This window comes from Mercurialis annua, linkage group LG3 (genome assembly GCF_937616625.2).
Source record: "Mercurialis annua linkage group LG3, ddMerAnnu1.2, whole genome shotgun sequence".
Taxonomy (NCBI): domain Eukaryota; kingdom Viridiplantae; phylum Streptophyta; class Magnoliopsida; order Malpighiales; family Euphorbiaceae; genus Mercurialis; species Mercurialis annua.
Genome location: NC_065572.1, coordinates 16,226,916 through 16,250,436, shown reverse-complemented (window position 1 = coordinate 16,250,436; position 23,521 = coordinate 16,226,916). Strand labels below are relative to the sequence as shown.

The 23,521-nt window shown below is 46.0% G+C and overlaps 70 non-coding genes across 70 annotated transcripts; all 70 read left to right on the top strand.

The window, feature by feature from the left end:
• Positions 1-72: 72 nt before the first annotated feature.
• On the top strand, positions 73-191 carry LOC126675838 (5S ribosomal RNA). The gene has a single exon (XR_007640027.1). It is a non-coding gene; the product is annotated as a 5S ribosomal RNA (ribosomal RNA).
• Positions 192-411: 220 nt separating this feature from the next.
• On the top strand, positions 412-530 carry LOC126675900 (5S ribosomal RNA). The gene has a single exon (XR_007640086.1). It is a non-coding gene; the product is annotated as a 5S ribosomal RNA (ribosomal RNA).
• Positions 531-750: 220 nt separating this feature from the next.
• LOC126675898 (5S ribosomal RNA) lies at positions 751-869 on the top strand. The gene has a single exon (XR_007640085.1). It is a non-coding gene; the product is annotated as a 5S ribosomal RNA (ribosomal RNA).
• A 213-nt stretch (positions 870-1,082) lies between these two features.
• LOC126675670 (5S ribosomal RNA) lies at positions 1,083-1,201 on the top strand. Its single transcript, XR_007639869.1, has one exon. It is a non-coding gene; the product is annotated as a 5S ribosomal RNA (ribosomal RNA).
• A 221-nt stretch (positions 1,202-1,422) lies between these two features.
• Positions 1,423-1,541, top strand: LOC126675897 (5S ribosomal RNA). The gene has a single exon (XR_007640084.1). It is a non-coding gene; the product is annotated as a 5S ribosomal RNA (ribosomal RNA).
• A 220-nt stretch (positions 1,542-1,761) lies between these two features.
• On the top strand, positions 1,762-1,880 carry LOC126675896 (5S ribosomal RNA). Its single transcript, XR_007640083.1, has one exon. It is a non-coding gene; the product is annotated as a 5S ribosomal RNA (ribosomal RNA).
• Positions 1,881-2,093: 213 nt separating this feature from the next.
• LOC126675668 (5S ribosomal RNA) lies at positions 2,094-2,212 on the top strand. Its single transcript, XR_007639867.1, has one exon. It is a non-coding gene; the product is annotated as a 5S ribosomal RNA (ribosomal RNA).
• A 221-nt stretch (positions 2,213-2,433) lies between these two features.
• LOC126675642 (5S ribosomal RNA) lies at positions 2,434-2,552 on the top strand. Its single transcript, XR_007639843.1, has one exon. It is a non-coding gene; the product is annotated as a 5S ribosomal RNA (ribosomal RNA).
• Positions 2,553-2,773: 221 nt separating this feature from the next.
• Positions 2,774-2,892, top strand: LOC126675929 (5S ribosomal RNA). Its single transcript, XR_007640114.1, has one exon. It is a non-coding gene; the product is annotated as a 5S ribosomal RNA (ribosomal RNA).
• Positions 2,893-3,112: 220 nt separating this feature from the next.
• Positions 3,113-3,231, top strand: LOC126675895 (5S ribosomal RNA). The gene has a single exon (XR_007640082.1). It is a non-coding gene; the product is annotated as a 5S ribosomal RNA (ribosomal RNA).
• A 213-nt stretch (positions 3,232-3,444) lies between these two features.
• LOC126675667 (5S ribosomal RNA) lies at positions 3,445-3,563 on the top strand. Its single transcript, XR_007639866.1, has one exon. It is a non-coding gene; the product is annotated as a 5S ribosomal RNA (ribosomal RNA).
• A 221-nt stretch (positions 3,564-3,784) lies between these two features.
• LOC126675894 (5S ribosomal RNA) lies at positions 3,785-3,903 on the top strand. The gene has a single exon (XR_007640081.1). It is a non-coding gene; the product is annotated as a 5S ribosomal RNA (ribosomal RNA).
• A 220-nt stretch (positions 3,904-4,123) lies between these two features.
• Positions 4,124-4,242, top strand: LOC126675893 (5S ribosomal RNA). The gene has a single exon (XR_007640080.1). It is a non-coding gene; the product is annotated as a 5S ribosomal RNA (ribosomal RNA).
• A 213-nt stretch (positions 4,243-4,455) lies between these two features.
• Positions 4,456-4,574, top strand: LOC126675666 (5S ribosomal RNA). Its single transcript, XR_007639865.1, has one exon. It is a non-coding gene; the product is annotated as a 5S ribosomal RNA (ribosomal RNA).
• Positions 4,575-4,795: 221 nt separating this feature from the next.
• Positions 4,796-4,914, top strand: LOC126675760 (5S ribosomal RNA). The gene has a single exon (XR_007639954.1). It is a non-coding gene; the product is annotated as a 5S ribosomal RNA (ribosomal RNA).
• A 220-nt stretch (positions 4,915-5,134) lies between these two features.
• LOC126675927 (5S ribosomal RNA) lies at positions 5,135-5,253 on the top strand. Its single transcript, XR_007640112.1, has one exon. It is a non-coding gene; the product is annotated as a 5S ribosomal RNA (ribosomal RNA).
• Positions 5,254-5,473: 220 nt separating this feature from the next.
• On the top strand, positions 5,474-5,592 carry LOC126675891 (5S ribosomal RNA). Its single transcript, XR_007640078.1, has one exon. It is a non-coding gene; the product is annotated as a 5S ribosomal RNA (ribosomal RNA).
• A 220-nt stretch (positions 5,593-5,812) lies between these two features.
• LOC126675725 (5S ribosomal RNA) lies at positions 5,813-5,931 on the top strand. The gene has a single exon (XR_007639921.1). It is a non-coding gene; the product is annotated as a 5S ribosomal RNA (ribosomal RNA).
• A 220-nt stretch (positions 5,932-6,151) lies between these two features.
• On the top strand, positions 6,152-6,270 carry LOC126675707 (5S ribosomal RNA). The gene has a single exon (XR_007639905.1). It is a non-coding gene; the product is annotated as a 5S ribosomal RNA (ribosomal RNA).
• A 213-nt stretch (positions 6,271-6,483) lies between these two features.
• Positions 6,484-6,602, top strand: LOC126675875 (5S ribosomal RNA). Its single transcript, XR_007640062.1, has one exon. It is a non-coding gene; the product is annotated as a 5S ribosomal RNA (ribosomal RNA).
• A 220-nt stretch (positions 6,603-6,822) lies between these two features.
• LOC126675890 (5S ribosomal RNA) lies at positions 6,823-6,941 on the top strand. Its single transcript, XR_007640077.1, has one exon. It is a non-coding gene; the product is annotated as a 5S ribosomal RNA (ribosomal RNA).
• A 220-nt stretch (positions 6,942-7,161) lies between these two features.
• LOC126675723 (5S ribosomal RNA) lies at positions 7,162-7,280 on the top strand. The gene has a single exon (XR_007639920.1). It is a non-coding gene; the product is annotated as a 5S ribosomal RNA (ribosomal RNA).
• A 220-nt stretch (positions 7,281-7,500) lies between these two features.
• Positions 7,501-7,619, top strand: LOC126675706 (5S ribosomal RNA). The gene has a single exon (XR_007639904.1). It is a non-coding gene; the product is annotated as a 5S ribosomal RNA (ribosomal RNA).
• A 213-nt stretch (positions 7,620-7,832) lies between these two features.
• LOC126675874 (5S ribosomal RNA) lies at positions 7,833-7,951 on the top strand. The gene has a single exon (XR_007640061.1). It is a non-coding gene; the product is annotated as a 5S ribosomal RNA (ribosomal RNA).
• Positions 7,952-8,171: 220 nt separating this feature from the next.
• Positions 8,172-8,290, top strand: LOC126675889 (5S ribosomal RNA). Its single transcript, XR_007640076.1, has one exon. It is a non-coding gene; the product is annotated as a 5S ribosomal RNA (ribosomal RNA).
• A 220-nt stretch (positions 8,291-8,510) lies between these two features.
• LOC126675722 (5S ribosomal RNA) lies at positions 8,511-8,629 on the top strand. The gene has a single exon (XR_007639919.1). It is a non-coding gene; the product is annotated as a 5S ribosomal RNA (ribosomal RNA).
• Positions 8,630-8,849: 220 nt separating this feature from the next.
• On the top strand, positions 8,850-8,968 carry LOC126675705 (5S ribosomal RNA). The gene has a single exon (XR_007639903.1). It is a non-coding gene; the product is annotated as a 5S ribosomal RNA (ribosomal RNA).
• A 213-nt stretch (positions 8,969-9,181) lies between these two features.
• On the top strand, positions 9,182-9,300 carry LOC126675873 (5S ribosomal RNA). Its single transcript, XR_007640060.1, has one exon. It is a non-coding gene; the product is annotated as a 5S ribosomal RNA (ribosomal RNA).
• Positions 9,301-9,520: 220 nt separating this feature from the next.
• On the top strand, positions 9,521-9,639 carry LOC126675888 (5S ribosomal RNA). The gene has a single exon (XR_007640075.1). It is a non-coding gene; the product is annotated as a 5S ribosomal RNA (ribosomal RNA).
• A 213-nt stretch (positions 9,640-9,852) lies between these two features.
• LOC126675581 (5S ribosomal RNA) lies at positions 9,853-9,971 on the top strand. Its single transcript, XR_007639784.1, has one exon. It is a non-coding gene; the product is annotated as a 5S ribosomal RNA (ribosomal RNA).
• A 221-nt stretch (positions 9,972-10,192) lies between these two features.
• LOC126675887 (5S ribosomal RNA) lies at positions 10,193-10,311 on the top strand. The gene has a single exon (XR_007640074.1). It is a non-coding gene; the product is annotated as a 5S ribosomal RNA (ribosomal RNA).
• Positions 10,312-10,524: 213 nt separating this feature from the next.
• On the top strand, positions 10,525-10,643 carry LOC126675665 (5S ribosomal RNA). The gene has a single exon (XR_007639864.1). It is a non-coding gene; the product is annotated as a 5S ribosomal RNA (ribosomal RNA).
• A 220-nt stretch (positions 10,644-10,863) lies between these two features.
• LOC126675719 (5S ribosomal RNA) lies at positions 10,864-10,982 on the top strand. Its single transcript, XR_007639916.1, has one exon. It is a non-coding gene; the product is annotated as a 5S ribosomal RNA (ribosomal RNA).
• Positions 10,983-11,195: 213 nt separating this feature from the next.
• Positions 11,196-11,314, top strand: LOC126676035 (5S ribosomal RNA). The gene has a single exon (XR_007640212.1). It is a non-coding gene; the product is annotated as a 5S ribosomal RNA (ribosomal RNA).
• Positions 11,315-11,535: 221 nt separating this feature from the next.
• LOC126675771 (5S ribosomal RNA) lies at positions 11,536-11,654 on the top strand. The gene has a single exon (XR_007639965.1). It is a non-coding gene; the product is annotated as a 5S ribosomal RNA (ribosomal RNA).
• A 220-nt stretch (positions 11,655-11,874) lies between these two features.
• Positions 11,875-11,993, top strand: LOC126675918 (5S ribosomal RNA). The gene has a single exon (XR_007640103.1). It is a non-coding gene; the product is annotated as a 5S ribosomal RNA (ribosomal RNA).
• Positions 11,994-12,206: 213 nt separating this feature from the next.
• On the top strand, positions 12,207-12,325 carry LOC126675664 (5S ribosomal RNA). The gene has a single exon (XR_007639863.1). It is a non-coding gene; the product is annotated as a 5S ribosomal RNA (ribosomal RNA).
• A 221-nt stretch (positions 12,326-12,546) lies between these two features.
• On the top strand, positions 12,547-12,665 carry LOC126675844 (5S ribosomal RNA). The gene has a single exon (XR_007640033.1). It is a non-coding gene; the product is annotated as a 5S ribosomal RNA (ribosomal RNA).
• Positions 12,666-12,885: 220 nt separating this feature from the next.
• On the top strand, positions 12,886-13,004 carry LOC126675886 (5S ribosomal RNA). Its single transcript, XR_007640073.1, has one exon. It is a non-coding gene; the product is annotated as a 5S ribosomal RNA (ribosomal RNA).
• Positions 13,005-13,217: 213 nt separating this feature from the next.
• On the top strand, positions 13,218-13,336 carry LOC126675663 (5S ribosomal RNA). The gene has a single exon (XR_007639862.1). It is a non-coding gene; the product is annotated as a 5S ribosomal RNA (ribosomal RNA).
• Positions 13,337-13,557: 221 nt separating this feature from the next.
• LOC126675641 (5S ribosomal RNA) lies at positions 13,558-13,676 on the top strand. The gene has a single exon (XR_007639842.1). It is a non-coding gene; the product is annotated as a 5S ribosomal RNA (ribosomal RNA).
• Positions 13,677-13,896: 220 nt separating this feature from the next.
• LOC126675926 (5S ribosomal RNA) lies at positions 13,897-14,015 on the top strand. The gene has a single exon (XR_007640111.1). It is a non-coding gene; the product is annotated as a 5S ribosomal RNA (ribosomal RNA).
• A 220-nt stretch (positions 14,016-14,235) lies between these two features.
• Positions 14,236-14,354, top strand: LOC126675885 (5S ribosomal RNA). The gene has a single exon (XR_007640072.1). It is a non-coding gene; the product is annotated as a 5S ribosomal RNA (ribosomal RNA).
• A 220-nt stretch (positions 14,355-14,574) lies between these two features.
• LOC126675640 (5S ribosomal RNA) lies at positions 14,575-14,693 on the top strand. Its single transcript, XR_007639841.1, has one exon. It is a non-coding gene; the product is annotated as a 5S ribosomal RNA (ribosomal RNA).
• A 213-nt stretch (positions 14,694-14,906) lies between these two features.
• LOC126675872 (5S ribosomal RNA) lies at positions 14,907-15,025 on the top strand. Its single transcript, XR_007640059.1, has one exon. It is a non-coding gene; the product is annotated as a 5S ribosomal RNA (ribosomal RNA).
• A 220-nt stretch (positions 15,026-15,245) lies between these two features.
• Positions 15,246-15,364, top strand: LOC126675884 (5S ribosomal RNA). The gene has a single exon (XR_007640071.1). It is a non-coding gene; the product is annotated as a 5S ribosomal RNA (ribosomal RNA).
• A 213-nt stretch (positions 15,365-15,577) lies between these two features.
• LOC126675580 (5S ribosomal RNA) lies at positions 15,578-15,696 on the top strand. Its single transcript, XR_007639783.1, has one exon. It is a non-coding gene; the product is annotated as a 5S ribosomal RNA (ribosomal RNA).
• A 221-nt stretch (positions 15,697-15,917) lies between these two features.
• On the top strand, positions 15,918-16,036 carry LOC126675579 (5S ribosomal RNA). Its single transcript, XR_007639782.1, has one exon. It is a non-coding gene; the product is annotated as a 5S ribosomal RNA (ribosomal RNA).
• A 221-nt stretch (positions 16,037-16,257) lies between these two features.
• Positions 16,258-16,376, top strand: LOC126675883 (5S ribosomal RNA). The gene has a single exon (XR_007640070.1). It is a non-coding gene; the product is annotated as a 5S ribosomal RNA (ribosomal RNA).
• A 220-nt stretch (positions 16,377-16,596) lies between these two features.
• LOC126675578 (5S ribosomal RNA) lies at positions 16,597-16,715 on the top strand. Its single transcript, XR_007639781.1, has one exon. It is a non-coding gene; the product is annotated as a 5S ribosomal RNA (ribosomal RNA).
• Positions 16,716-16,936: 221 nt separating this feature from the next.
• LOC126675934 (5S ribosomal RNA) lies at positions 16,937-17,055 on the top strand. Its single transcript, XR_007640118.1, has one exon. It is a non-coding gene; the product is annotated as a 5S ribosomal RNA (ribosomal RNA).
• Positions 17,056-17,275: 220 nt separating this feature from the next.
• On the top strand, positions 17,276-17,394 carry LOC126675882 (5S ribosomal RNA). Its single transcript, XR_007640069.1, has one exon. It is a non-coding gene; the product is annotated as a 5S ribosomal RNA (ribosomal RNA).
• Positions 17,395-17,608: 214 nt separating this feature from the next.
• Positions 17,609-17,727, top strand: LOC126675699 (5S ribosomal RNA). The gene has a single exon (XR_007639897.1). It is a non-coding gene; the product is annotated as a 5S ribosomal RNA (ribosomal RNA).
• A 220-nt stretch (positions 17,728-17,947) lies between these two features.
• LOC126675702 (5S ribosomal RNA) lies at positions 17,948-18,066 on the top strand. Its single transcript, XR_007639900.1, has one exon. It is a non-coding gene; the product is annotated as a 5S ribosomal RNA (ribosomal RNA).
• A 220-nt stretch (positions 18,067-18,286) lies between these two features.
• On the top strand, positions 18,287-18,405 carry LOC126675606 (5S ribosomal RNA). Its single transcript, XR_007639809.1, has one exon. It is a non-coding gene; the product is annotated as a 5S ribosomal RNA (ribosomal RNA).
• Positions 18,406-18,618: 213 nt separating this feature from the next.
• Positions 18,619-18,737, top strand: LOC126675605 (5S ribosomal RNA). Its single transcript, XR_007639808.1, has one exon. It is a non-coding gene; the product is annotated as a 5S ribosomal RNA (ribosomal RNA).
• A 213-nt stretch (positions 18,738-18,950) lies between these two features.
• On the top strand, positions 18,951-19,069 carry LOC126675862 (5S ribosomal RNA). Its single transcript, XR_007640050.1, has one exon. It is a non-coding gene; the product is annotated as a 5S ribosomal RNA (ribosomal RNA).
• A 213-nt stretch (positions 19,070-19,282) lies between these two features.
• Positions 19,283-19,401, top strand: LOC126675604 (5S ribosomal RNA). The gene has a single exon (XR_007639807.1). It is a non-coding gene; the product is annotated as a 5S ribosomal RNA (ribosomal RNA).
• A 213-nt stretch (positions 19,402-19,614) lies between these two features.
• Positions 19,615-19,733, top strand: LOC126675603 (5S ribosomal RNA). Its single transcript, XR_007639806.1, has one exon. It is a non-coding gene; the product is annotated as a 5S ribosomal RNA (ribosomal RNA).
• Positions 19,734-19,946: 213 nt separating this feature from the next.
• LOC126675602 (5S ribosomal RNA) lies at positions 19,947-20,065 on the top strand. Its single transcript, XR_007639805.1, has one exon. It is a non-coding gene; the product is annotated as a 5S ribosomal RNA (ribosomal RNA).
• A 213-nt stretch (positions 20,066-20,278) lies between these two features.
• On the top strand, positions 20,279-20,397 carry LOC126675601 (5S ribosomal RNA). Its single transcript, XR_007639804.1, has one exon. It is a non-coding gene; the product is annotated as a 5S ribosomal RNA (ribosomal RNA).
• A 220-nt stretch (positions 20,398-20,617) lies between these two features.
• Positions 20,618-20,736, top strand: LOC126675710 (5S ribosomal RNA). Its single transcript, XR_007639907.1, has one exon. It is a non-coding gene; the product is annotated as a 5S ribosomal RNA (ribosomal RNA).
• Positions 20,737-20,956: 220 nt separating this feature from the next.
• Positions 20,957-21,075, top strand: LOC126675709 (5S ribosomal RNA). The gene has a single exon (XR_007639906.1). It is a non-coding gene; the product is annotated as a 5S ribosomal RNA (ribosomal RNA).
• Positions 21,076-21,295: 220 nt separating this feature from the next.
• LOC126675600 (5S ribosomal RNA) lies at positions 21,296-21,414 on the top strand. Its single transcript, XR_007639803.1, has one exon. It is a non-coding gene; the product is annotated as a 5S ribosomal RNA (ribosomal RNA).
• Positions 21,415-21,628: 214 nt separating this feature from the next.
• LOC126675718 (5S ribosomal RNA) lies at positions 21,629-21,747 on the top strand. The gene has a single exon (XR_007639915.1). It is a non-coding gene; the product is annotated as a 5S ribosomal RNA (ribosomal RNA).
• A 214-nt stretch (positions 21,748-21,961) lies between these two features.
• On the top strand, positions 21,962-22,080 carry LOC126675717 (5S ribosomal RNA). The gene has a single exon (XR_007639914.1). It is a non-coding gene; the product is annotated as a 5S ribosomal RNA (ribosomal RNA).
• Positions 22,081-22,294: 214 nt separating this feature from the next.
• Positions 22,295-22,413, top strand: LOC126675598 (5S ribosomal RNA). Its single transcript, XR_007639801.1, has one exon. It is a non-coding gene; the product is annotated as a 5S ribosomal RNA (ribosomal RNA).
• Positions 22,414-22,626: 213 nt separating this feature from the next.
• LOC126675597 (5S ribosomal RNA) lies at positions 22,627-22,745 on the top strand. Its single transcript, XR_007639800.1, has one exon. It is a non-coding gene; the product is annotated as a 5S ribosomal RNA (ribosomal RNA).
• Positions 22,746-22,965: 220 nt separating this feature from the next.
• Positions 22,966-23,084, top strand: LOC126675596 (5S ribosomal RNA). Its single transcript, XR_007639799.1, has one exon. It is a non-coding gene; the product is annotated as a 5S ribosomal RNA (ribosomal RNA).
• A 220-nt stretch (positions 23,085-23,304) lies between these two features.
• LOC126675715 (5S ribosomal RNA) lies at positions 23,305-23,423 on the top strand. The gene has a single exon (XR_007639912.1). It is a non-coding gene; the product is annotated as a 5S ribosomal RNA (ribosomal RNA).
• Positions 23,424-23,521: the final 98 nt, after the last annotated feature.

The following is a 23,521-nucleotide window of genomic DNA, read 5'->3' as shown; positions in this document are numbered from 1 at the left end:
AAAGATAGTTTTTATTTTGGTTGAATGAGTTGCAACGCAGTAGATATATACGATGATCGTGCAAGGTATGACGGGTGCGATCATACCGGCACTAATGCACCGGATCACATCAGAACTCCGAAGTGTAACGTGCTTGGGCGAGAGCAGTACTAGGATGGGTGACCTCCTGGGAAGTCCTCGTGTTGCACCCCTTTTTTGCATTTTTGCGGTCCGCGCCTGCATTTTCTGCTATTATTAGTGCCGAGAGATAAACAAAACGAGCAACGAGCAACGAGCAACTGCAAGTCAGGGACTAAACGGGAAATAATGGAAAAAGTTCAGGGACCAAAACGTACTTTTAAAGATAGTTTTTATTTTGGTTGAATGAGTTGCAACGCAGCAGATATATACGATGATCGTGCAAGGTATGACGGGTGCGATCATACCAGCACTAATGCACCGGATCCCATCAGAACTCCGAAGTTAAACGTGCTTGGGCTAGAGCAGTACTAGGTTCGGTGACCTCCTGGGAAGTCCTCGTGTTGCACCCCTTTTTTGCATTTTTGCGGTCCGCGCCTGCATTTTCTTCTATTATTAGCGCCGAGAGATAAACAAAACGAGCAACGAGCAACGAGCAACTGCAAGTCAGTGACTAAACGGGAAATAATGGAAAAAGTTCAGGGACCAAAACGTACTTTTAAAGATAGTTTTTATTTTGGTTGAATGAGTTGCAACGCAGCAGATATATACGATGATCGTGCAAGGTATGACGGGTGCGATCATACCAGCACTAATGCACCGGATCCCATCAGAACTCCGAAGTTAAACGTGCTTGGGCTAGAGCAGTACTAGGTTCGGTGACCTCCTGGGAAGTCCTCGTGTTGCACCCCTTTTTTGCATTTTTGCGGTCCGCGCCTGCATTTTCTGCTATTATTAGCGCCGAGAGATAAACAAAACGAGCAACGAGCAACTGCAAGTCAGTGACTAAACGGGAAATAATGGAAAAAGTTCAGGGACCAAAACGTACTTTTAAAGATAGTTTTTATTTTGGTTGAATGAGTTGCAACGCAGCAGATATATACGATGATCGTGCAAGGTATGACGTGTGCGATCATACCAGCACTAATGCACCGGATCCCATCAGAACTCCGAAGTCAAACGTGCTTGGGCGAGAGCAGTACTAGGATGGGTGACCTCCTGGGAAGTCCTCGTGTTGCACCCCTTTTTTTGCATTTTTGCGGTCCGCGGCTGCATTTTCTGCTATTATTAGCGCCGAGAGATAAACAAAACGAGCAACGAGCAACGAGCAACTGCAAGTCAGGGACTAAACGGGAAATAATGGAAAACGTTCAGGGACCAAAACGTACTTTTAAAGATAGTTTTTATTTTGGTTGAATGAGTTGCAACGCAGCAGATATATACGATGATCGTGCAAGGTATGACGGGTGCGATCATACCAGCACTAATGCACCGGATCCCATCAGAACTCCGAAGTTAAACGTGCTTGGGCTAGAGCAGTACTAGGTTCGGTGACCTCCTGGGAAGTCCTCGTGTTGCACCCCTTTTTTGCATTTTTGCGGTCCGCGCCTGCATTTTCTGCTATTATTAGCGCCGAGAGATAAACAAAACGAGCAACGAGCAACGAGCAACTGCAAGTCAGTGACTAAACGGGAAATAATGGAAAAAGTTCAGGGACCAAAACATACTTTTAAAGATAGTTTTTATTTTGGTTGAATGAGTTGCAACGCAGCAGATATATACGATGATCGTGCAAGGTATGACGGGTGCGATCATACCAGCACTAATGCACCGGATCCCATCAGAACTCCGAAGTTAAACGTGCTTGGGCTAGAGCAGTACTAGGTTCGGTGACCTCCTGGGAAGTCCTCGTGTTGCACCCCTTTTTTGCATTTTTGCGGTCCGCGCCTGCATTTTCTGCTATTATTAGCGCCGAGAGATAAACAAAACGAGCAACGAGCAACTGCAAGTCAGTGACTAAACGGGAAATAATGGAAAAAGTTCAGGGACCAAAACGTACTTTTAAAGATAGTTTTTATTTTGGTTGAATGAGTTGCAACGCAGCAGATATATACGATGATCGTGCAAGGTATGACGTGTGCGATCATACCAGCACTAATGCACCGGATCCCATCAGAACTCCGAAGTCAAACGTGCTTGGGCGAGAGCAGTACTAGGATGGGTGACCTCCTGGGAAGTCCTCGTGTTGCACCCCTTTTTTTGCATTTTTGCGGTCCGCGGCTGCATTTTTTGCTATTATTAGCGCCGAGAGATAAACAAAACGAGCAACGAGCAACGAGCAACTGCAAGTCAGGGACTAAACGGGAAATAATGGAAAAAGTTCAGGGACCAAAACGTACTTTTAAAGATAGTTTTTATTTTGGTTGAATGAGTTGCAACGCAGCAGATATATACGATGATCGTGCAAGGTATGACGGGTGCGATCATACCAGCACTAATGCACCGGATCCCATCAGAACTCCGATGTTAAACGTGCTTGGGCGAGAGCAGTACTAGGATGGGTGACCTCCTGGGAAGTCCTCGTGTTGCACCCCTTTTTTGCATTTTTGCGGTCCGCGCCTGCATTTTCTGCTATTATTAGCGCCGAGAGATAAACAAAACGAGCAACGAGCAACGAGCAACTGCAAGTCAGGGACTAAACGGGAAATAATGGAAAAAAGTTCAGGGACCAAAACGTACTTTTAAAGATAGTTTTTATTTTGGTTGAATGAGTTGCAACGCAGCAGATATATACGATGATCGTGCAAGGTATGACGGGTGCGATCATACCAGCACTAATGCACAGGATCCCATCAGAACTCCGAAGTTAAACGTGCTTGGGCTAGAGCAGTACTAGGTTCGGTGACCTCCTGGGAAGTCCTCGTGTTGCACCCCTTTTTTGCATTTTTGCGGTCCGCGCCTGCATTTTCTTCTATTATTAGCGCCGAGAGATAAACAAAACGAGCAACGAGCAACGAGCAACTGCAAGTCAGTGACTAAACGGGAAATAATGGAAAAAGTTCAGGGACCAAAACGTACTTTTAAAGATAGTTTTTATTTTGGTTGAATGACTTGCAACGCAGCAGATATATACGATGATCGTGCAAGGTATGACGGGTGCGATCATACCAGCACTAATGCACCGGATCCCATCAGAACTCCGAAGTTAAACGTGCTTGGGCTAGAGCAGTACTAGGTTCGGTGACCTCCTGGGAAGTCCTCGTGTTGCACCCCTTTTTTGCATTTTTGCGGTCCGCGCCTGCATTTTCTGCTATTATTAGCGCCGAGAGATAAACAAAACGAGCAACGAGCAACTGCAAGTCAGTGACTAAACGGGAAATAATGGAAAAAGTTCAGGGACCAAAACGTACTTTTAAAGATAGTTTTTATTTTGGTTGAATGAGTTGCAACGCAGCAGATATATACGATGATCGTGCAAGGTATGACGTGTGCGATCATACCAGCACTAATGCACCGGATCCCATCAGAACTCCGAAGTCAAACGTGCTTGGGCGAGAGCAGTACTAGGATGGGTGACCTCCTGGGAAGTCCTCGTGTTGCACCCCTTTTTTTGCATTTTTGCGGTCCGCGGCTGCATTTTCTGCTATTATTAGCGCCGAGAGATAAACAAAACGAGCAACGAGCAACGAGCAACTGCAAGTCAGGGACTAAACGGGAAATAATGGAAAACGTTCAGGGACCAAAACGTACTTTTAAAGATAGTTTTTATTTTGGTTGAATGAGTTGCAACGCAGCAGATATATACGATGATCGTGCAAGGTATGACGGGTGCGATCATACCAGCACTAATGCACCGGATCCCATCAGAACTCCGAAGTTAAACGTGCTTGGGCTAGAGCAGTACTAGGTTCGGTGACCTCCTGGGAAGTCCTCGTGTTGCACCCCTTTTTTGCATTTTTGCGGTCCGCGCCTGCATTTTCTTCTATTATTAGCGCCGAGAGATAAACAAAACGAGCAACGAGCAACGAGCAACTGCAAGTCAGTGACTAAACGGGAAATAATGGAAAAAGTTCAGGGACCAAAACGTACTTTTAAAGATAGTTTTTATTTTGGTTGAATGAGTTGCAACGCAGCAGATATATACGATGATCGTGCAAGGTATGACGGGTGCGATCATACCAGCACTAATGCACCGGATCCCATCAGAACTCCGAAGTTAAACGTGCTTGGGCTAGAGCAGTACTAGGTTCGGTGACCTCCTGGGAAGTCCTCGTGTTGCACCCCTTTTTTGCATTTTTGCGGTCCGCGCCTGCATTTTCTGCTATTATTAGCGCCGAGAGATAAACAAAACGAGCAACGAGCAACTGCAAGTCAGTGACTAAACGGGAAATAATGGAAAAAGTTCAGGGACCAAAACGTACTTTTAAAGATAGTTTTTATTTTGGTTGAATGAGTTGCAACGCAGCAGATATATACGATGATCGTGCAAGGTATGACGTGTGCGATCATACCAGCACTAATGCACCGGATCCCATCAGAACTCCGAAGTCAAACGTGCTTGGGCGAGAGCAGTACTAGGATGGGTGACCTCCTGGGAAGTCCTCGTGTTGCACCCCTTTTTTTGCATTTTTGCGGTCCGCGGCTGCATTTTTTGCTATTATTAGCGCCGAGAGATAAACAAAACGAGCAACGAGCAACGAGCAACTGCAAGTCAGGGACTAAACGGGAAATAATGGAAAAAGTTCAGGGACCAAAACGTACTTTTAAAGATAGTTTTTATTTTGGTTGAATGAGTTGCAACGCAGCAGATATATACGATGATCGTGCAAGGTATGACGGGTGCGATCATACCAGCACTAATGCACCGGATCCCATCAGAACTCCGATGTTAAACGTGCTTGGGCGAGAGCAGTACTAGGATAGGTGACCTCCTGGGAAGTCCTCGTGTTGCACCCCTTTTTTGCATTTTTGCGGTCCGCGCCTGCATTTTCTGCTATTATTAGCGCCGAGAGATAAACAAAACGAGCAACGAGCAACGAGCAACTGCAAGTCAGGGACTAAACGGGAAATAATGGAAAACGTTCAGGGACCAAAACGTACTTTTAAAGATAGTTTTTATTTTGGTTGAATGAGTTGCAACGCAGCAGATATATACGATGATCGTGCAAGGTATGACGGGTGCGATCATACCAGCACTAATGCACCGGATCCCATCAGAACTCCGAAGTGAAACGTGCTTGGGCCAGAGCAGTACTAGGTTCGGTGACCTCCTGGGAAGTCCTCGTGTTGCACCCTTTTTTTGCATTTTTGCGGTTCGCGCCTGCATTTTCTGCTATTATTAGCGCCGAGAGATAAACAAAACGAGCAACGAGCAACGAGCAACTGCAAGTCAGTGACTAAACGGGAAATAATGGAAAAAGTTCAGGGACCAAAACGTACTTTTAAAGATAGTTTTTATTTTGGTTGAATGAGTTGCAACGCAGCAGATATATACGATGATCGTGCAAGGTATGACGGGTGCGATCATACCAGCACTAATGCACCGGATCCCATCAGAACTCCGAAGTTAAACGTGCTTGGGCTAGAGCAGTACTAGGTTCGGTGACCTCCTGGGAAGTCCTCGTGTTGCACCCCTTTTTTGCATTTTTGCGGTCCGCGCCTGCATTTTCTGCTATTATTAGCGCCGAGAGATAAACAAAACGAGCAACGAGCAACGAGCAACTGCAAGTCAGTGACTAAACGGGAAATAATGGAAAAAGTTCAGGGACCAAAACGTACTTTTAAAGATAGTTTTTATTTTGGTTGAATGAGTTGCAACGCAGCAGATATATACGATGATCGAGCAAGGTATGACGGGTGCGATCATACCAGCACTAATGCACCGGATCCCATCAGAACTCCGAAGTCAAACATGCTTGGGCGAGAGCAGTACTAGGATGGGTGACCTCCTGGGAAGTCCTCGTGTTGCACCCCTTTTTTGCATTTTTGCGGTCCGCGCCTGCATTTTCTGCTATTATTAGCGCCGAGAGATAAACAAAACGAGCAACGAGCAACGAGCAACTGCAAGTCAGTGACTAAACGGGAAATAATGGAAAAAGTTCAGGGACCAAAACGTACTTTTAAAGATAGTTTTTATTTTGGTTGAATGAGTTGCAACGCAGCAGATATATACGATGATCGTGCAAGGTATGACGGGTGCGATCATACCAGCACTAATGCACTGGATCCCATCAGAACTCCGATGTTAAACGTGCTTGGGCGAGAGCAGTACTAGGATGGGTGACCTCCTGGGAAGTCCTCGTGTTGCACCCCTTTTTTGCATTTTTGCGGTCCGCGCCTGCATTTTCTGCTATTATTAGCGCCGAGAGATAAACAAAACGAGCAACGAGCTACTGCAAGTCAGGGACTAAACGGGAAATAATGGAAAAAGTTCAGGGACCAAAACGTACTTTTAAAGATAGTTTTTATTTTGGTTGAATGAGTTGCAACGCAGCAGATATATACGATGATCGTGCAAGGTATGACGGGTGCGATCATACCAGCACTAATGCACCGGATCCCATCAGAACTCCGAAGTTAAACGTGCTTGGGCCAGAGTAGTACTAGGTTCGGTGACCTCCTGGGAAGTCCTCGTGTTGCACCCTTTTTTTGCATTTTTGCGGTCCGCGCCTGCATTTTCTGCTATTATTAGCGCCGAGAGATAAACAAAACGAGCAACGAGCAACGAGCAACTGCAAGTCAGTGACTAAGCGGGAAATAATGGAAAAAGTTCAGGGACCAAAACGTACTTTTAAAGATAGTTTTTATTTTGGTTGAATGAGTTGCAACGCAGCAGATATATACGATGATCGTGCAAGGTATGACGGGTGCGATCATACCAGCACTAATGCACCGGATCCCATCAGAACTCCGAAGTTAAACGTGCTTGGGCTAGAGCAGTACTAGGTTCGGTGACCTCCTGGGAAGTCCTCGTGTTGCACCCCTTTTTTGCATTTTTGCGGTCCGCGCCTGCATTTTCTGCTATTATTAGCGCCGAGAGATAAACAAAACGAGCAACGAGCAACGAGCAACTGCAAGTCAGTGACTAAACGGGAAATAATGGAAAAAGTTCAGGGACCAAAACGTACTTTTAAAGATAGTTTTTATTTTGGTTGAATGAGTTGCAACGCAGCAGATATATACGATGATCGAGCAAGGTATGACGGGTGCGATCATACCAGCACTAATGCACCGGATCCCATCAGAACTCCGAAGTCAAACATGCTTGGGCGAGAGCAGTACTAGGATGGGTGACCTCCTGGGAAGTCCTCGTGTTGCACCCCTTTTTTGCATTTTTGCGGTCCGCGCCTGCATTTTCTGCTATTATTAGCGCCGAGAGATAAACAAAACGAGCAACGAGCAACGAGCAACTGCAAGTCAGTGACTAAACGGGAAATAATGGAAAAAGTTCAGGGACCAAAACGTACTTTTAAAGATAGTTTTTATTTTGGTTGAATGAGTTGCAACGCAGCAGATATATACGATGATCGTGCAAGGTATGACGGGTGCGATCATACCAGCACTAATGCACTGGATCCCATCAGAACTCCGATGTTAAACGTGCTTGGGCGAGAGCAGTACTAGGATGGGTGACCTCCTGGGAAGTCCTCGTGTTGCACCCCTTTTTTGCATTTTTGCGGTCCGCGCCTGCATTTTCTGCTATTATTAGCGCCGAGAGATAAACAAAACGAGCAACGAGCTACTGCAAGTCAGGGACTAAACGGGAAATAATGGAAAAAGTTCAGGGACCAAAACGTACTTTTAAAGATAGTTTTTATTTTGGTTGAATGAGTTGCAACGCAGCAGATATATACGATGATCGTGCAAGGTATGACGGGTGCGATCATACCAGCACTAATGCACCGGATCCCATCAGAACTCCGAAGTTAAACGTGCTTGGGCCAGAGTAGTACTAGGTTCGGTGACCTCCTGGGAAGTCCTCGTGTTGCACCCTTTTTTTGCATTTTTGCGGTCCGCGCCTGCATTTTCTGCTATTATTAGCGCCGAGAGATAAACAAAACGAGCAACGAGCAACGAGCAACTGCAAGTCAGTGACTAAGCGGGAAATAATGGAAAAAGTTCAGGGACCAAAACGTACTTTTAAAGATAGTTTTTATTTTGGTTGAATGAGTTGCAACGCAGCAGATATATACGATGATCGTGCAAGGTATGACGGGTGCGATCATACCAGCACTAATGCACCGGATCCCATCAGAACTCCGAAGTTAAACGTGCTTGGGCTAGAGCAGTACTAGGTTCGGTGACCTCCTGGGAAGTCCTCGTGTTGCACCCCTTTTTTGCATTTTTGCGGTCCGCGCCTGCATTTTCTGCTATTATTAGCGCCGAGAGATAAACAAAACGAGCAACGAGCAACGAGCAACTGCAAGTCAGTGACTAAACGGGAAATAATGGAAAAAGTTCAGGGACCAAAACGTACTTTTAAAGATAGTTTTTATTTTGGTTGAATGAGTTGCAACGCAGCAGATATATACGATGATCGAGCAAGGTATGACGGGTGCGATCATACCAGCACTAATGCACCGGATCCCATCAGAACTCCGAAGTCAAACATGCTTGGGCGAGAGCAGTACTAGGATGGGTGACCTCCTGGGAAGTCCTCGTGTTGCACCCCTTTTTTGCATTTTTGCGGTCCGCGCCTGCATTTTCTGCTATTATTAGCGCCGAGAGATAAACAAAACGAGCAACGAGCAACGAGCAACTGCAAGTCAGTGACTAAACGGGAAATAATGGAAAAAGTTCAGGGACCAAAACGTACTTTTAAAGATAGTTTTTATTTTGGTTGAATGAGTTGCAACGCAGCAGATATATACGATGATCGTGCAAGGTATGACGGGTGCGATCATACCAGCACTAATGCACTGGATCCCATCAGAACTCCGATGTTAAACGTGCTTGGGCGAGAGCAGTACTAGGATGGGTGACCTCCTGGGAAGTCCTCGTGTTGCACCCCTTTTTTGCATTTTTGCGGTCCGCGCCTGCATTTTCTGCTATTATTAGCGCCGAGAGATAAACAAAACGAGCAACGAGCTACTGCAAGTCAGGGACTAAACGGGAAATAATGGAAAAAGTTCAGGGACCAAAACGTACTTTTAAAGATAGTTTTTATTTTGGTTGAATGAGTTGCAACGCAGCAGATATATACGATGATCGTGCAAGGTATGACGGGTGCGATCATACCAGCACTAATGCACCGGATCCCATCAGAACTCCGAAGTTAAACGTGCTTGGGCCAGAGTAGTACTAGGTTCGGTGACCTCCTGGGAAGTCCTCGTGTTGCACCCTTTTTTTGCATTTTTGCGGTCCGCGCCTGCATTTTCTGCTATTATTAGCGCCGAGAGATAAACAAAACGAGCAACGAGCAACGAGCAACTGCAAGTCAGTGACTAAGCGGGAAATAATGGAAAAAGTTCAGGGACCAAAACGTACTTTTAAAGATAGTTTTTATTTTGGTTGAATGAGTTGCAACGCAGCAGATATATACGATGATCGTGCAAGGTATGACGGGTGCGATCATACCAGCACTAATGCACCGGATCCCATCAGAACTCCGAAGTTAAACGTGCTTGGGCTAGAGCAGTACTAGGTTCGGTGACCTCCTGGGAAGTCCTCGTGTTGCACCCCTTTTTTGCATTTTTGCGGTCCGCGCCTGCATTTTCTGCTATTATTAGCGCCGAGAGATAAACAAAACGAGCAACGAGCAACTGCAAGTCAGTGACTAAACGGGAAATAATGGAAAAAGTTCAGGGACCAAAACGTACTTTTAAAGATAGTTTTTATTTTGGTTGAATGAGTTGCAACGCAGCAGATATATACGATGATCGTGCAAGGTATGACGTGTGCGATCATACCAGCACTAATGCACCGGATCCCATCAGAACTCCGAAGTTAAACGTGCTTGGGCGAGAGCAGTACTAGGATGGGTGACCTCCTGGGAAGTCCTCGTGTTGCACCCCTTTTTTTGCATTTTTGCGGTCCGCGGCTGCATTTTCTGCTATTATTAGCGCCGAGAGATAAACAAAACGAGCAACGAGCAACGAGCAACTGCAAGTCAGGGACTAAACGGGAAATAATGGAAAAAGTTCAGGGACCAAAACGTACTTTTAAAGATAGTTTTTATTTTGGTTGAATGAGTTGCAACGCAGCAGATATATACGATGATCGTGCAAGGTATGACGGGTGCGATCATACCAGCACTAATGCACCGGATCCCATCAGAACTCCGAAGTTAAACGTGCTTGGGCTAGAGCAGTACTAGGTTCGGTGACCTCCTGGGAAGTCCTCGTGTTGCACCCCTTTTTTGCATTTTTGCGGTCCGCGCCTGCATTTTCTGCTATTATTAGCGCCGAGAGATAAACAAAACGAGCAACGAGCAACTGCAAGTCAGTGACTAAACGGGAAATAATGGAAAAAGTTCAGGGACCAAAACGTACTTTTAAAGATAGTTTTTATTTTTGTTGAATGAGTTGCAACGCAGCAGATATATACGATGATCGTGCAAGGTATGACGTGTGCGATCATACCAGCACTAATGCACCGGATCCCATCAGAACTCCGAAGTCAAACGTGCTTGGGCGAGAGCAGTACTAGGATGGGTGACCTCCTGGGAAGTCCTCGTGTTGCACCCCTTTTTTGTATTTTTGCGGTCCGCGCCTGCATTTTCTGCTATTATTAGCGCCGAGAGATAAACAAAACGAGCAACGAGCAACGAGCAACTGCAAGTCAGGGACTAAACGGGAAATAATGGAAAACGTTCAGGGACCAAAACGTACTTTTAAAGATAGTGTTTATTTTGGTTGAATGCGTTGCAACGCAGCAGATATATACGATGATCGTGCAAGGTATGACGGGTGCGATCATACCAGCACTAATGCACCGGATCCCATCAGAACTCCGAAGTCAAACGCGCTTGGGCGAGAGCAGTACTAGGATGGGTGACCTCCTGGGAAGTCCTCGTGTTGCACCCCTTTTTTGCATTTTTGCGGTCCGCGCCTGCATTTTCTGCTATTATTAGCGCCGAGAGATAAACAAAACGAGCAACGAGCAACTGCAAGTCAGGGACTAAACGGGAAATAATGGAAAAAGTTCAGGGACCAAAACGTACTTTTAAAGATAGTTTTTATTTTGGTTGAATGAGTTGCAACGCAGTAGATATATACGATGATCGTGCAAGGTATGACGGGTGCGATCATACCGGCACTAATGCACCGGATCCCATCAGAACTCCGAAGTTAAACGTGCTTGGGCGAGAGCAGTACTAGGATGGGTGACCTCCTGGGAAGTCCTCGTGTTGCACCCCTTTTTTTGCATTTTTGCGGTCCGCGGCTGCATTTTCTGCTATTATTAGCGCCGAGAGATAAACAAAACGAGCAACGAGCAACGAGCAACTGCAAGTCAGGGACTAAACGGGAAATAATGGAAAAAGTTCAGGGACCAAAACGTACTTTTAAAGATAGTTTTTATTTTGGTTGAATGAGTTGCAACGCAGCAGATATATACGATGATCGTGCAAGTTATGACGGCTGCGATCATACCAGCACTAATGCACCGGATCCCATCAGAACTCCGAAGTTAAACGTGCTTGGGCTAGAGCAGTACTAGGATGGGTGACCTCCTGGGAAGTCCTCGTGTTGCACCCCTTTTTTGCATTTTTGCGGTCCGCGCCTGCATTTTCTTCTATTATTAGCGCCGAGAGATAAACAAAACGAGCAACGAGCAACGAGCAACTGCAAGTCAGTGACTAAACGGGAAATAATGGAAAAAGTTCAGGGACCAAAACGTACTTTTAAAGATAGTTTTTATTTTGGTTGAATGAGTTGCAACGCAGCAGATATATACGATGATCGTGCAAGGTATGACGGGTGCGATCATACCAGCACTAATGCACCGGATCCCATCAGAACTCCGAAGTTAAACGTGCTTGGGCTAGAGCAGTACTAGGTTCGGTGACCTCCTGGGAAGTCCTCGTGTTGCACCCGTTTTTTGCATTTTTGCGGTCCGCGCCTGCATTTTCTGCTATTATTAGCGCCGAGAGATAAACAAAACGAGCAACGAGCAACTGCAAGTCAGTGACTAAACGGGAAATAATGGAAAAAGTTCAGGGACCAAAACGTACTTTTAAAGATAGTTTTTATTTTGGTTGAATGAGTTGCAACGCAGCAGATATATACGATGATCGTGCAAGGTATGACGTGTGCGATCATACCAGCACTAATGCACCGGATCCCATCAGAACTCCGAAGTCAAACGTGCTTGGGCGAGAGCAGTACTAGGATGGGTGACCTCCTGGGAAGTCCTCGTGTTGCACCCCTTTTTTTGCATTTTTGCGGTCCGCGGCTGCATTTTCTGCTATTATTAGCGCCGAGAGATAAACAAAACGAGCAACGAGCAACGAGCAACTGCAAGTCAGGGACTAAACGGGAAATAATGGAAAACGTTCAGGGACCAAAACGTACTTTTAAAGATAGTTTTTATTTTGGTTGAATGAGTTGCAACGCAGCAGATATATACGATGATCGTGCAAGGTATGACGGGTGCGATCATACCAGCACTAATGCACCGGATCCCATCAGAACTCCGAAGTTAAACGTGCTTGGGCTAGAGTAGTACTAGGTTCGGTGACCTCCTGGGAAGTCCTCGTGTTGCACCCCTTTTTTGCATTTTTGCGGTCCGCGCCTGCATTTTCTTCTATTATTAGCGCCGAGAGATAAACAAAACGAGCAACGAGCAACGAGCAACTGCAAGTCAGTGACTAAACGGGAAATAATGGAAAAAGTTCAGGGACCAAAACGTACTTTTAAAGATAGTTTTTATTTTGGTTGAATGAGTTGCAACGCAGCAGATATATACGATGATCGTGCAAGGTATGACGGGTGCGATCATACCAGCACTAATGCACCGGATCCCATCAGAACTCCGAAGTTAAACGTGCTTGGGCTAGAGCAGTACTAGGTTCGGTGACCTCCTGGGAAGTCCTCGTGTTGCACCCCTTTTTTGCATTTTTGCGGTCCGCGCCTGCATTTTCTGCTATTATTAGCGCCGAGAGATAAACAAAACGAGCAACGAGCAACTGCAAGTCAGTGACTAAACGGGAAATAATGGAAAAAGTTCAGGGACCAAAACGTACTTTTAAAGATAGTTTTTATTTTGGTTGAATGAGTTGCAACGCAGCAGATATATACGATGATCGTGCAAGGTATGACGTGTGCGATCATACCAGCACTAATGCACCGGATCCCATCAGAACTCCGAAGTCAAACGTGCTTGGGCGAGAGCAGTACTAGGATGGGTGACCTCCTGGGAAGTCCTCGTGTTGCACCCCTTTTTTTGCATTTTTGCGGTCCGCGGCTGCATTTTTTGCTATTATTAGCGCCGAGAGATAAACAAAACGAGCAACGAGCAACGAGCAACTGCAAGTCAGGGACTAAACGGGAAATAATGGAAAAAGTTCAGGGACCAAAACGTACTTTTAAAGATAGTTTTTATTTTGGTTGAATGAGTTGCAACGCAGCAGATATATACGATGATCGTGCAAGGTATGACGGGTGCGATCATACCAGCACTAATGCACCGGATCCCATCAGAACTCCGATGTTAAACGTGCTTGGGCGAGAGCAGTACTAGGATGGGTGACCTCCTGGGAAGTCCTCGTGTTGCACCCCTTTTTTGCATTTTTGCGGTCCGCGCCTGCATTTTCTGCTATTATTAGCGCCGAGAGATAAACAAAACGAGCAACGAGCAACGAGCAACTGCAAGTCAGGGACTAAACGGGAAATAATGGAAAACGTTCAGGGACCAAAACGTACTTTTAAAGATAGTTTTTATTTTGGTTGAATGAGTTGCAACGCAGCAGATATATACGATGATCGTGCAAGGTATGACGGGTGCGATCATACCAGCACTAATGCACCGGATCCCATCAGAACTCCGAAGTGAAACGTGCTTGGGCCAGAGCAGTACTAGGTTCGGTGACCTCCTGGGAAGTCCTCGTGTTGCACCCTTTTTTTGCATTTTTGCGGTTCGCGCCTGCATTTTCTGCTATTATTAGCGCCGAGAGATAAACAAAACGAGCAACGAGCAACGAGCAACTGCAAGTCAGTGACTAAACGGGAAATAATGGAAAAAGTTCAGGGACCAAAACGTACTTTTAAAGATAGTTTTTATTTTGGTTGAATGAGTTGCAACGCAGCAGATATATACGATGATCGTGCAAGGTATGACGGGTGCGATCATACCAGCACTAATGCACCGGATCCCATCAGAACTCCGAAGTTAAACGTGCTTGGGCTAGAGCAGTACTAGGTTCGGTGACCTCCTGGGAAGTCCTCGTGTTGCACCCCTTTTTTGCATTTTTGCGGTCCGCGCCTGCATTTTCTGCTATTATTAGCGCCGAGAGATAAACAAAACGAGCAACGAGCAACGAGCAACTGCAAGTCAGTGACTAAACGGGAAATAATGGAAAAAGTTCAGGGACCAAAACGTACTTTTAAAGATAGTTTTTATTTTGGTTGAATGAGTTGCAACGCAGCAGATATATACGATGATCGTGCAAGGTATGACGGGTGCGATCATACCAGCACTAATGCACCGGATCCCATCAGAACTCCGATGTTAAACGTGCTTGGGCGAGAGCAGTACTAGGATGGGTGACCTCCTGGGAAGTCCTCGTGTTGCACCCCTTTTTTGCATTTTTGCGGTCCGCGCCTGCATTTTCTGCTATTATTAGCGCCGAGAGATAAACAAAACGAGCAACGAGCTACTGCAAGTCAGGGACTAAACGGGAAATAATGGAAAAAGTTCAGGGACCAAAACGTACTTTTAAAGATAGTTTTTATTTTGGTTGAATGAGTTGCAACGCAGCAGATATATACGATGATCGTGCAAGGTATGACGGGTGCGATCATACCAGCACTAATGCACCGGATCCCATCAGAACTCCGAAGTTAAACGTGCTTGGGCCAGAGTAGTACTAGGTTCGGTGACCTCCTGGGAAGTCCTCGTGTTGCACCCTTTTTTTGCATTTTTGCGGTCCGCGCCTGCATTTTCTGCTATTATTAGCGCCGAGAGATAAACAAAACGAGCAACGAGCAACGAGCAACTGCAAGTCAGTGACTAAGCGGGAAATAATGGAAAAAGTTCAGGGACCAAAACGTACTTTTAAAGATAGTTTTTATTTTGGTTGAATGAGTTGCAACGCAGCAGATATATACGATGATCGTGCAAGGTATGACGGGTGCGATCATACCAGCACTAATGCACCGGATCCCATCAGAACTCCGAAGTTAAACGTGCTTGGGCTAGAGCAGTACTAGGTTCGGTGACCTCCTGGGAAGTCCTCGTGTTGCACCCCTTTTTTGCATTTTTGCGGTCCGCGCCTGCATTTTCTGCTATTATTAGCGCCGAGAGATAAACAAAACGAGCAACGAGCAACTGCAAGTCAGTGACTAAACGGGAAATAATGGAAAAAGTTCAGGGACCAAAACGTACTTTTAAAGATAGTTTTTATTTTGGTTGAATGAGTTGCAACGCAGCAGATATATACGATGATCGTGCAAGGTATGACGTGTGCGATCATACCAGCACTAATGCACCGGATCCCATCAGAACTCCGAAGTTAAACGTGCTTGGGCGAGAGCAGTACTAGGATGGGTGACCTCCTGGGAAGTCCTCGTGTTGCACCCCTTTTTTTGCATTTTTGCGGTCCGCGGCTGCATTTTCTGCTATTATTAGCGCCGAGAGATAAACAAAACGAGCAACGAGCAACGAGCAACTGCAAGTCAAGGACTAAACGGGAAATAATGGAAAAAGTTCAGGGACCAAAACGTACTTTTAAAGATAGTTTTTATTTTGGTTGAATGAGTTGCAACGCAGCAGATATATACGATGATCGTGCAAGGTATGACGTGTGCGATCATACCAGCACTAATGCACCGGATCCCATCAGAACTCCGAAGTTAAACGTGCTTGGGCGAGAGCAGTACTAGGATGGGTGACCTCCTGGGAAGTCCTCGTGTTGCACCCCTTTTTTTGCATTTTTGCGGTCCGCGGCTGCATTTTCTGCTATTATTAGCGCCGAGAGATAAACAAAACGAGCAACGAGCAACGAGCAACTGCAAGTCAGGGACTAAACGGGAAATAATGGAAAAAGTTCAGGGACCAAAACGTACTTTTAAAGATAGTTTTTATTTTGGTTGAATGAGTTGCAACGCAGCAGATATATACGATGATCGTGCAAGGTATGACGGGTGCGATCATACCAGCACTAATGCACCGGATCCCATCAGAACTCCGAAGTTAAACGTGCTTGGGCTAGAGCAGTACTAGGTTCGGTGACCTCCTGGGAAGTCCTCGTGTTGCACCCCTTTTTTGCATTTTTGCGGTCCGCGCCTGCATTTTCTTCTATTATTAGCGCCGAGAGATAAACAAAACGAGCAACGAGCAACGAGCAACTGCAAGTCAGTGACTAAACGGGAAATAATGGAAAAAGTTCAGGGACCAAAACGTACTTTTAAAGATAGTGTTTATTTTGGTTGAATGAGTTGCAACGCAGCAGATATATACGATGATCGTGCAAGGTATGAAGTGTGCGATCATACCAGCACTAATGCACCGGATCCCATCAGAACTCCGAAGTTAAACGTGCTTGGGCGAGAGCAGTACTAGGATGGGTGACCTCCTGGGAAGTCCTCGTGTTGCACCCCTTTTTTTGCATTTTTGCGGTCCGCGGCTGCATTTTCTGCTATTATTAGCGCCGAGAGATAAACAAAACGAGCAACGAGCAACGAGCAACTGCAAGTCAGGGACTAAACGGGAAATAATGGAAAAAGTTCAGGGACCAAAACGTACTTTTAAAGATAGTTTTTATTTTGGTTGAATGAGTTGCAACGCAGCAGATATATACGATGATCGTGCAAGTTATGACGGCTGCGATCATACCAGCACTAATGCACCGGATCCCATCAGAACTCCGAAGTTAAACGTTCTTGGACGAGAGCGGTACTAGGTTCGGTGACCTCCTGGGAAGTCCTCGTGTTGCACCCCTTTTTTGCATTTTTGCGGTCCGCGCCTGCATTTTCTTCTATTATTAGCGCCGAGAGATAAACAAAACGAGCAACGAGCAACGAGCAACTGCAAGTCAGTGACTAAACGGGAAATAATGGAAAAAGTTCAGGGACCAAAACGTACTTTTAAAGATAGTTTTTATTTTGGTTGAATGAGTTGCAACGCAGCAGATATATACGATGATCGTGCAAGGTATGACGGGTGCGATCATACCAGCACTAATGCACCGGATCCCATCAGAACTCCGAAGTTAAACGTGCTTGGGCTAGAGCAGTACTAGGTTCGGTGACCTCCTGGGAAGTCCTCGTGTTGCACCCCTTTTTTTGCATTTTTGCGGTCCGCGGCTGCATTTTCTGCTATTATTAGCGCCGAGAGATAAACAAAACGAGCAACGAGCAACTGCAAGTCAGGGACTAAACGGGAAATAATGGAAAAAGTTCAGGGACCAAAACGTACTTTTAAAGATAGTTTTTATTTTGGTTGAATGGGTTGCAACGCAGCAGATATATACGATGATCGTGTAAGGTATGACGGGTGCGATCATACCAGCACTAATGCACCGGATCCCATCAGAACTCCGACGTCAAACGTGCTTGGGCGAGAGCAGTACTAGGATGGGTGACCTCCTGGGAAGTCCTCGTGTTGCACCCCTTTTTTTCATTTTTGCGGTCCGCGCCTGCATTTTCTGCTATTATTAGCGCCGAGATATAAAAAAAACGAGCAACGAGCAACGAGCAACTGCAAGTCAGGGACTAAACGGGAAATAATGGAAAAAGTTCAGGGACCAAAACGTACTTTTAAAGATAGTTTTTATTTTGGTTGAATGAGTTGCAACGCAGCAGATATATACGATGATTGTGCAAGGTATGACGGGTGCGATCATACCAGCACTAATGCACCGGATCCCATAAGAACTCCGAAGTGAAACGTGCTTGGGCGAGAGCAGTACTAGGATGGGTGACCTCCCGGGAAGTCCTCGTGTTGCACCCCTTTTTTGCATTTTTGCGGTCCGCGCCTGCATTTTCTGCTATTATTAGCGCCGAGAGATAAACAAAACGAGCAACGAGCAACGAGCAACTGCAAGTCAGGGACTAAACGGGAAATAATGGAAAAAGTTCAGGGACCAAAACGTACTTTTAAAGATAGTTTTTATTTTGGTTGAATGCGTTGCAACGCAGCAGATATATACGATCATCGTGCAAGGTATGACGGGTGCGATCATACCAGCACTAATGCACCGGATCCCATCAGAACTCCGAAGTCAAACGTGCTTGGGCGAGAGCAGTACTAGGATGGGTGACCTCCTGGGAAGTCCTCGTGTTGCACCCCTTTTTTGCATTTTTGCGGTCCGCGCCTGCATTTTCTGCTATTATTAGCGCAGAGAGATAAACAAAACGAGCAACGAGCAACTTCAAGTCAGGGACTAAACGGGAAATAATGGAAAAAGTTCAGGGACCAAAACGTACTTTTAAAGATAGTTTTTATTTTGGTTGAATGCGTTGCAACGCAGCAGATATATACGATCATCGTGCAAGGTATGACGGGTGCGATCATACCAGCACTAATGCACCGGATCCCATCAGAACTCCGAAGTCAAACGTGCTTGGGCGAGAGCAGTACTAGGATGGGTGACCTCCTGGGAAGTCCTCGTGTTGCACCCCTTTTTTGCATTTTTGCGGTCCGCGCCTGCATTTTCTGCTATTATTAGCGCAGAGAGATAAACAAAACGAGCAACGAGCAACTTCAAGTCAGGGACTAAACGGGAAATAATGGAAAAAGTTCAGGGACCAAAACGTTTTTTTAAAGATAGTTTTTATTTTGGTTGAATGAGTTGCAACGCAGCAGATATATACGATGATCGTGCAAGGTATGACGGGTGCGATCATACCAGCACTAATGCACCGGATCCCATCAGAACTCCGAAGTCAAACGTGATTGGGCGAGAGCAGTACTAGGATGGGTGACCTCCTGGGAAGTCCTCGTGTTGCAGCCCTTTTTTGTATTTTTGCGGTCCGCGCCTGCATTTTCTGCTATTATTAGCGCCGAGAGATAAACAAAACGAGCAACGAGCAACTGCAAGTCAGGGACTAAACGGGAAATAATGGAAAAAGTTCAGGGACCAAAACGTACTTTTAAAGATAGTTTTTATTTTGGTTGAATGAGTTGCAACGCAGCAGATATATACGATGATCGTGCAAGGTATGACGGGTGCGATCATACCAGCACTAATGCACCGGATCCCATCAGAACTCCGAAGTCAAACGTGCTTGGGCGAGAGCAGTACTAGGATGGGTGACCTCCTGGGAAGTCCTCGTGTTGCACCCCTTTTTTGCATTTTTGCGGCCCGCGCCTGCATTTTCTGCTATTATTAGCGCCGAGAGATAAACTAAACGAGCAACGAGCAACTGCAAGTCAGGGACTAAACGGGAAATAATGGAAAAAGTTCAGGGACCAAAACGTACTTTTAAAGATAGTTTTTATTTTGGTTGAATGAGTTGCAACGCAGCAGATATATACGATGATCGTGCAAGGTATGACGGGTGCGATCATACCAGCACTAATGCACCGGATCCCATCAGAACTCCGAAGTCAAACGTGCTTGGGCGAGAGCAGTACTAGGATGGGTGACCTCCTGGGAAGTCCTCGTGTTGCACCCCTTTTTTGCATTTTTGCGGTCCGCGCCTGCATTTTCTGCTATTATTAGCGCCGAGAGATAAACAAAACGAGCAACGAGCAACTGCAAGTCAGTGACTAAACGGGAAATAATGGAAAAAGTTCAGGGACCAAAACGTACTTTTAAAGATAGTTTTTATTTTGGTTGAATGGGTTGCAACGCAGCAGATATATACGATGATCGTGCAAGGTATGACGGGTGCGATCATACCAGCACTAATGCACCGGATCCCATCAGAACTCCGAAGTCAAACGTGCTTGGGCGAGAGCAGTACTAGGATGGGTGACCTCCTGGGAAGTCCTCGTGTTGCACCCCTTTTTTGCATTTTTGCGGTCCGCGCCTGCATTTTCTGCTATTATTAGCGCCGAGAGATAAACAAAACGAGCAACGAGCAACTGCAAGTCAGGGACTAAACGGGAAATAATGGAAAAAGTTCAGGGACCAAAACGTACTTTTAAAGATAGTTTTTATTTTGGTTGAATGCGTTGCAACGCAGCAGATATATACGATGATCGTGCAAGGTATGACGGGTGCGATCATACCAGCACTAATGCACCGGATCCCATCAGAACTCCGAAGTCAAACGTGCTTGGGCGAGAGCAGTACTAGGATGGGTGACCTCCTGGGAAGTCCTCGTGTTGCACCCCTTTTTTGCATTTTTGCGGTCCGCGCCTGCATTTTCTGCTATTATTAGCGCCGAGAGATAAACAAAACGAGCAACGAGCAACGAGCAACTGCAAGTCAGGGACTAAACGGGAAATAATGGAAAAAGTTCAGGGACCAAAACGTACTTTTAAAGATAGTGTTTATTTTGGTTGAATGCGTTGCAACGCAGCAGATATATACGATGATCGTGCAAGGTATGACGGGTGCGATCATACCAGCACTAATGCATCGGATCCCATCAGAACTCCGAAGTCAAACGTGCTTGGGCGAGAGCAGTACTAGGATGGGTGACCTCCTGGGAAGTCCTCGTGTTGCACCCCTTTTTTGCATTTTTGCGGTCCGCGCCTGCATTTTCTGCTATTATTAGCGCCGAGAGATAAACAAAACGAGCAACGAGCAACGAGCAACTGCAAGTCAGGGACTAAACGGGAAATAATGGAAAAAGTTCAGGGACCAAAACGTACTTTTAAAGATAGTGTTTATTTTGGTTGAATGCGTTGCAACGCAGCAGATATATACGATGATCGTGCAAGGTATGACGGGTGCGATCATACCAGCACTAATGCATCGGATCCCATCAGAACTCCGAAGTCAAACGTGCTTGGGCGAGAGCAGTACTAGGATGGGTGACCTCCTGGGAAGTCCTCGTGTTGCACCCCTTTTTTGCATTTTTGCGGTCCGCGCCTGCATTTTCTGCTATTATTAGCGCCGAGAGATAAACAAAACGAGCAACGAGCAACGAGCAACTGCAAGTCAGGGACTAAACGGGAAATAATGGAAAAAGTTCAGGGACCAAAACGTACTTTTAAAGATAGTGTTTATTTTGGTTGAATGCGTTGCAACGCAGCAGATATATACGATGATCGTGCAAGGTATGACGGGTGCGATCATACCAGCACTAATGCACCGGATCCCATCAGAACTCCGAAGTCAAACGTGCTTGGGCGAGAGCAGTACTAGGATGGGTGACCTCCTGGGAAGTCCTCGTGTTGCACCCCTTTTTTGCATTTTTGCGGTCCGCGCCTGCATTTTCTGCTATTATTAGCGCCGAGAGATAAACAAAACGAGCAACGAGCAACGAGCAAGTCAGGGACTAAACGGGAAATAATGGAAAAAGTTCAGGGACCAAAACGTACTTTTAAAGATAGTGTTTATTTTGGTTGAATGCGTTGCAACGCAGCAGATATATACGATGATCGTGCAAGGTATGACGGGTGCGATCATACCAGCACTAATGCACCGGATCCCATCAGAACTCCGAAGTCAAACGCGCTTGGGCGAGAGCAGTACTAGGATGGGTGACCTCCTGGGAAGTCCTCGTGTTGCACCCCTTTTTTGCATTTTTGCGGTCCGCGCCTGCATTTTCTGCTATTATTAGCGCCGAGAGATAAACAAAACGAGCAACGAGCAACGAGCAAGTCAGGGACTAAACGGGAAATAATGGAAAAAGTTCAGGGACCAAAACGTACTTTTAAAGATAGTTTTTATTTTGGTTGAATGCGTTGCAACGCAGCAGATATATACGATGATCGTGCAAGGTATGACGGGTGCGATCATACCAGCACTAATGCACCGGATCCCATCAGAACTCCGAAGTCAAACGCGCTTGGGCGAGAGCAGTACTAGGATGGGTGACCTCCTGGGAAGTCCTCGTGTTGCACCCCTTTTTTGCATTTTTGCGGTGCGCGCCTGCATTTTCTGCTATTATTAGCGCCGAGAGATAAACAAAACGAGCAACGAGCAACTGCAAGTCAGGGACTAAACGGGAAATAATGGAAAAAGTTCAGGGACCAAAACGTACTTTTAAAGATAATTTTTTATTTTGGTTGAATGAGTTGCAACGCAGCAGATATATACGATGATCGTGCAAGGTATGACGGGTGCGATCATACCAGCACTAATGCACCGGATCCCATCAGAACTCCGAAGTCAAACGTGCTTGGGCGAGAGCAGTACTAGGATGGGTGACCTCCTGGGAAGTCCTCGTGTTGCACCCCTTTTTTGCATTTTTGCGGTCCGCGCCTGCATTTTCTGCTATTATTAGCGCCGAGAGATAAACAAAACGAGCAACGAGCAACTGCAAGTCAGGGACTAAACGGGAAATAATGGAAAAAGTTCAGGGACCAAAACGTACTTTTAAAGATAGTTTTTATTTTGGTTGAATGAGTTGCAACGCAGCAGATATATACGATGATCGTGCAAGGTATGACGGGTGCGATCATACCAGCACTAATGCACCGGATCCCATCAGAACTCCGAAGTCAAACGTGCTTGGGCGAGAGCAGTACTAGGATGGGTGACCTCCTGGGAAGTCCTCGTGTTGCACCCCTTTTTTGTATTTTTGCGGTCCGCGCCTGCATTTTCTGCTATTATTAGCGCCGAGAGATAAACAAAACGAGCAACGAGCAACGAGCAACTGCAAGTCAGGGACTAAACGGGAAATAATGGAAAAAGTTCAGGGACCAAAACGTACTTTTAAAGATAGTTTTTATTTTGGTTGAATGAGTTGCAACGCAGCAGATATATACGATGATCGTGCAAGGTATGACGGGTGCGATCATACCAGCACTAATGCACCGGATCCCATCAGAACTCCGAAGTCAAACGTGCTTGGGCGAGAGCAGTACTAGGATGGGTGACCTCCTGGGAAGTCCTCGTGTTGCACCCCTTTTTTGTATTTTTGCGGTCCGCGCCTGCATTTTCTGCTATTATTAGCGCCGAGAGATAAACAAAACGAGCAACGAGCAACGAGCAACTGCAAGTCAGGGACTAAACGGGAAATAATGGAAAACGTTCAGGGACCAAAACGTACTTTTAAAGATAGTGTTTATTTTGGTTGAATGCGTTGCAACGCAGCAGATATATACGATGATCGTGCAAGGTATGACGGGTGCGATCATACCAGCACTAATGCACCGGATCCCATCAGAACTCCGAAGTCAAACGCGCTTGGGCGAGAGCAGTACTAGGATGGGTGACCTCCTGGGAAGTCCTCGTGTTGCACCCCTTTTTTGCATTTTTGCGGTCCGCGCCTGCATTTTCTGCTATTATTAGCGCCGAGAGATAAACAAAACGAGCAACGAGCAACGAGCAAGTCAGGGACTA